Genomic DNA, 6,633 nt, shown 5'->3' with positions numbered 1-6,633 from the left:
CAAATCATTCTGTTTTCACTTTGGACACCACATGGGCTTTCTTTGAAAGGAAGTCTGTCTTTGATGATGAGCACAGGTTGCCGCCTCCCGTTCATTTGTAGCATTGCAATTGCATTCAAATGATTTGTCAGCTACTAGACACGGGTAAATAAATATTGGTTGGCTGGGTCTGACTATGGGATAAGCAAATATAATCATCCGAAATAGAATTTTACATATATTCTCATGTACACATTTAATCAACTGTCATTTGTCATGTTTATATCTCTTTATTTCGATTGACATGCGCAGCAAGGTTCTATGGTGTAATGGTTAGCACTCTGGACTTTGAATCCAGCGATCCGAGTTCAAATCTCGGTAGAACCTTATTTTATGGAAAATAGAAACTTGAATTTCCATCTGACGTGAAATATTATTAGTAGGCTAAACCATTGTTTATAATACTGTCCAGTATTATACAAAACACTGAATTATTCGATTGCTTGTTTTACATCTGTAAAGTATTATTTGAGTAAAGTATTATTTGGGATGTTTAGAAAGTATAAAAGCAAATTAAGTACAGCACAAGTTTTCAAGTCCATGCAAAAAGCAGAATACCCATTCATTATAATATGATTAATGTGATTAATTAATATAATAGTTATAAATGTTTCCCACAAGGAGGCAGTATATTACAGCTGATAGAGGATAGTCTTCATTTGGCACAGGGCTTTGTTCATGGTCATCATACACACAGCAGTGAATGTGAGAGAATGAATGAGAGAGATAAATAAATCATGTGCTCACACCAGTAACCCTTCCTTTAGCTTCATTTCCCCATCCTGGGTCAACCCTAACCCTCATCCTAACCTTAGAATGGCGCTGGAATATATAGCGTCCGTTTTACGGGATCCTGACCAATTCTGTTATTTTCATTTTTTTTGCACTGATCGTAACTTTTTTTTGTACATATTGTTTTCGCCATCGTTTCCTATGACTGAAAATAGCCTCTGGACATCAGAACAGTGATTACTAAACTCAATTTGGATGAAGATTTCTATCTCAACAAGTCGGAGGCCTAATCCCCGACCCTCGGAAGAGAAAGAGACGGCAATATAGAGGCCGACGTGCAGGCACCCTGATGAAACTACGGCGGCGAGGAAATAAACCGCTTCCACCCTCTGTTCTATTTGCGAATATACAATCACTGGAGAACGAACTGGACAAGCTCCATTCGAGACTATCCTATCAACAGGACCTGAAGAACTGTAGTATCCTATGTTTCTCAGAAACTTGGCTGAACAAGGACATGGATAATATACAACTAGCTGGTTTTGCTATGCATCGGCAGGGCAAAATGGCAGCGTCCGGTAAGCTCAAGGGGGGTGGTGTGTGTCTCTTTGTTAACAACAGCTGGTGCGCAATCTCTAATATTAAGGAAGTTAAGGTTCTGCCTGCCTGAGTTAGAATACCTCATGATAAGCTGTAGACCATATTATTAGTCAAGAGAGACTTCATCTATATTTTTCGTAACTGTCTATTTACCATCCCAAACCGATGCCTGTACTAAGACCACACTCAACAAGCTGTATAAGGCCATAAGTGAAGAAAAAAAATCTCAACCAGAGGCAGCGCTCCTAGGGGTTTTAATGCAGGAAACCTGAAATCCATTTTACCTCATTTCTACCAGCATGTTACCGGTGCAAAAGTGGTGAAAAAACTCTAGATCACCTTTACTCCACACACAGAGATGCATACAAAGCTCTCCCTCATACCTCCATTTGGCAAATCGGACCACAACTCTATCCTCCTGACTTCTGCTTACAAGCAAAAACTAACACAGGAAGTAACAGTAGTCCGATGAAGCGGATGCTAACCTACAGGACTGTTTTGCTAGCTTAGACTGGAATATGTTTCGGGACTCATCCGATGTCATCGAGGAGTTTACCACATCAGTCACCGGCTTCATTATTAAGTGCATCGATGACCTCGTCCAGACAGTGATCGTATGTACATATCCCAACCAGAAGCCATGGATTTATAGGCAACATCCACACTGAGCTAAACGCTAGAGCTACCGCTTTCAAGGAGCGGGACACTGACCTGGACACTTCTAAAAATCACAATACGGCTTTGACGCTCATCGGATGTGGCAGGGCTTGCAAACCATCATAGATCAATTAAAATTGTATTGGTCACATACATGTATTAAGCAGATGTTATTGCGGGTGTAGCGAAATGCTTGTATTTCTAGCTTTAGTAGTGCAGTAACATCTAACAAGTAATATCTAACAATTTCACAACAATATACACAATACACACAAATCTAAAGTAAAGGAATGGAAATAAGAATATATAAATATTTGGACGGGCAATGTCAAAGCGGCATAGACTAAGAAACAGTTGTATAGAATAGAATACAATATATACATATGAGATGAGTAATGCAAAATATGTAAAAATTATTAAAGTGACTAGTGTTCCATTGTTAAAGGGGCCAGTGATTTCAAGTCTATGTATATAGGGCAGCAGGCTCTATTGTGCTAGTGATGGCTATTTAACAGTCTGATGGCCTTGAGATAGAAGCTGTTTTCATTATTTCGGTCCCAGCTTTGATGCACCTATACTGACCTCGCCTTCTGGATGATAGCGGGGTGAACAGGCACTGGCTCGGGTGGTTGTTCTTCTTGATGATCTTTTTGGCCTTCCTGTGACATCGGGTGCTGTAGGTGTCCTGGAGGGCAGGTAGTTTGCCCCTGTGATGTGACCGCACCACCCTCTGGAGAGCCCTGTGGTTGCGGGCGGTGCAGTTGCCGTACCAAGCGGTGATACAGCCCGACAGGGTGCTCTCAATTGTGCATCTGTAAAAGTTTGGGAGGGTTTTAGGTGCCAAGACAAATTTCTTCAGCCTCCTGAGGTTGAAGAGGCGCTGTTGCACCTTCTTCACCACACTGTGTGGGTGGACCATTTCAATTTGTCAATGATGTGTATGCAGAGGAACTTGAAGCTTTCCACCTTCTCCACTGCGGTCCTGACGATGTGGATAATTGGATAGGGGGTGCTCCCTCTGCTGTTTCCTGAAGTACATGATCAACTCTTTTGTTTTGTTGACGTTGAGTGAGAGGTTGTTTTGCTGACACCACACTCCCAGGGCCCTCACCTCCTCCCTGTAGGCTGTCTCGTCATTGTTGGTAATCAGGCCTTCTACTGTTGTGTCATCTGCAAACTTGATGATTGAGTTGGAGACGTGCGTGGCCACGCAGTCATGGGTGAACAGGGAGTACAGGAGGGGGCTGAGCATGCACCTTTGTGGGACCCCAGTGTTGAGGATCAGCGAAGTAGAGGTGTTGTTTCCTACCTTCATCACCTGGGGGCGGCCCGTCAGGAAGTCCAGGACCCAGTTTCACAAGGCGGGGTTGAGACCCATTGCCTCGAGCTTAATGATGAGCTTGGAGGATACTATGGCGTTGAATGCTGAGATGTATTCAATGAACAGCGTTCTTACATAGGTATTCCTCTTGTCCAGATGGGATAGGGCAGTGTGCAGTGTGCAGTGTGATGGCAATTGCATCTTCTGTGGATCAATTGGGGTGGTAAGCAAATTGAAGTGGGTCTAAGGTGTCAACACTTGGGCCCCACATATGATCCTTGACTAGTCTCTCAAAGCACTTCATTATGACAGAAGTGATAGTAATTCAGTTCAGTTACCTTTGCTTTCTTGGGTACAGGAACAATGGTGGACATCTTGAAGCATGTAGGGACAACAGACTGAGATAGGGAGAGATTGAACATGTCCGTAAACACTCCTGCCAGCTGGTCTGCGCATGCTGTGAGGATGCGGCTAGGGATGCTGTCTGGGCCATTAGGCTTGCGAGGGTTAACACGCTTAAATGTCTTACTCACGGCAGCCACTGAGATTGAAAGCCCACAGTCCTTGGTAGCGGGCCGCGTCGGTGGCACTGTGTTATCCTCAAAGCAGGCAAAGAAGGTGTTTAGCTTGTCCGGAAGCAAGACGTTGGTGTCTGCAACGTGGCTGGTTTTCCCTTTGTATTCCGTGATTGTCTGTAGACCCTGGCACATACGTCTTGTGTCTGAGCCGTTGAATCTATACTGACGTATTTCCTGTTTGATTGCCTTACAGAGGGAATAACAACACTGTTTGTATTCGGTAGTCGCCTTTCCATGGTTAATTGCGGTGGTTCGCGCTTTCAGTTTTACGGGAATGCCTCCATCTATTCACGGTTTTCGGTTAGGGTACGTTTTGATAGTCAAAGTGGGTACAACATCTCCTATAAACTTCCTTATAAACTCACTCACCAAATCAGCATATACGTCGATGTTATAAATGTGGATTCCGATTGGTCAGACCAGCCTTGAACAGTCCTTAGCATGGGTACTTCCTGTTTGAGTTTCTGCCTATAGGGAATTGAGGAGTAAAATGGAGTCGTGATCAGATTTGCCAAAGGGATGGCGGGGGAGGGCCTTATAGGCATCCCGGAAGTTGGAGTAGCAGTGGTTGAGTGTTTTAGCAGCACGAGTACTACAGTCAATATGTTGATAGAACTTCGGTAGCATTTTGTCTTTGTTAAAATCCCCAGCTACAATAAATGCGGCCTCAGGATATGTGGTTTCCAGTTTGCATAAAGTCCAGTGAAGTTCTTTGAGGGCCATCGTGGTATTGGCTTGAGGGGGAATATACACGGCTGTGACTATAACTAAAGAAAATTATCTTGGAAGGTAATACAGTCGGCATTTGATTGTGAGGTATTCTAGGTCGGGTGACAAAAGAACTTGAGTTCCTGTATGTTAACACAATCACACCATGAGTAGTTAATAATGAAACATACACCCCCATCCTTCTTCATCCCGGCTAGATATTTATTCCTGTCTGCGCGATGAACTGAGAACCCTACTGGCTGTATGGACTCAGACAGTATATCCCGAAAGAGCAATGTTTCAGAGTATGTTAAAATCCCTGATGTCTCTCTGGAAGGAAATCCTCACCTTGAGCGCATCAACTTTATTATCCAGAGACTGAACATTAGCGAGTAATATACTCGGAAGTGGTGGGTGGTGTGTGTGCCTCCTGAGTCAGACTAGAAGTCCACACGAATATGTTTTGGATCAGCCACTGGAATCAGTTCAATTGCCCTGGGGGATACGAACGAAGGATCTGATTTGGGAAAGTTGTATTCCTGGTCATAATGCTGGTAATCCTGGTGAGTTACCACTGCTCTGATATCCAAAAGTTATTCTCTGCTGTATGTAACAACACAAACATTTTTCTGGGCTAATAATGTAAGAAATAACATGTAAAAAAACGAAATACTGCAAAGTTACCTAGAGGCTAGAAGCACGGCTGCCCTATCTATCGGCACCATTTTTTCTAAAGGAAACCCAGCTGTTTCCCAGTGATGCGAGCCTACCAGATGAGCTAAATGCCTTCTATGCTCACTTAGAGGCAAACAACACTGAACCATGTGTAAGAGCACCAGCTGTTATAGACGACTGTATTATCACGCTCTCTGTAGCCGATGTGTGTAAGACCTCAATTACCTCGTACCCATGCACATGGACTCGATACTGGTCCCACGTGAATATAGCCAAGTTATCTTTACTTATTGTTATTTATTATTACGTGTTTTACTTTTCTATTATTTTTCTATTTTCTTTCTCTCCGCTTTGTTGGGAAGGGCCGTAAGTAAGCATTTCACTGTTAGTCTACACCTGTTGTTTACAAAGCATGTGACGAATAACATTTTATTTGATATTTTCCATGTAGTCATTGCCACACAGGGAGGTTTGTTGGGAGAAAATAATGATTATATCCCTTCTTGCATATAAACATTATTAATTAGAGAGTGATCTAATGTATTCGCATATATTTGTTTAATTTGTTACATTTTCCTTGCAGTTGTGCCATTCAGACATCCTGAGCCCAATTAGGGGGTTCTGCTGGCTGCTACCTAGTAGTTCTCACCCAGTTGTCTCTTCCACAGCGTATCCATTCAGTGTGAATCCAACCTGGCACAAGAGCTGGACAATAAAGAACAACTATGTAGAAATATGGTAATGTCTTTTCACTCACTGTTTTCTGTTGTCTACTAAAACCAATAAATCCACACAGACACGGATAAATGAGCTGAGTCTTCCTGTCCCTCATCTTGATATCTAATCCCTCTCTGGACCCATGAAGATCTTGTAGGTCAGGGGTGTCTCTTCTGACTGGACAAACACAGTTCTGTGGACCCAAAGGGGCCCAAATATTAGTCCTAGTGAATCTCTTTAGTCAGCAATATTTCACATCCTTAATACGCAGAATGATTGATAACAAAAACAGACAAATTAAAATAATCATGGGTAACCAGAGATGATCTGCTCGGCTGGGGAATGGATGAGGTCAGATCGGGTGATGAGAAAGTCAGTGTTATGATGTTGAACTAAACTCTTAAGTACAGTATCTTTCTCTGACTGATGAAGGTCATTTTCACCTAAATGCCACCGTTTTCAAATGTTTCTTTATCTAAGAAGTACAGTATTTGTCTCTCTATTGAGAGAGTATCGTGTATCAAGAATTTTGTCCACACTCAGCGGGCCTAGATGTGTACAATATTTTAGGAAACACATCTTCTTTATCCTGGGAACTGGTCATGC

The 6,633-nt window shown here is 42.7% G+C and overlaps 1 non-coding gene across 1 annotated transcript; it reads left to right on the top strand.

The window, feature by feature from the left end:
• Nucleotides 1-294: 294 nt before the first annotated feature.
• Nucleotides 295-366, top strand: trnaq-uug (transfer RNA glutamine (anticodon UUG)). The gene has a single exon. It is a non-coding gene; the product is annotated as a tRNA-Gln (tRNA).
• Nucleotides 367-6,633: the final 6,267 nt, after the last annotated feature.

Source organism: Oncorhynchus clarkii, chromosome 5 (assembly GCF_045791955.1).
Source record: "Oncorhynchus clarkii lewisi isolate Uvic-CL-2024 chromosome 5, UVic_Ocla_1.0, whole genome shotgun sequence".
Taxonomy (NCBI): domain Eukaryota; kingdom Metazoa; phylum Chordata; class Actinopteri; order Salmoniformes; family Salmonidae; genus Oncorhynchus; species Oncorhynchus clarkii.
The sequence above is the reverse complement of the archived record's forward strand: the minus strand, read 5'-3'. Positions and strand labels throughout refer to the sequence as shown.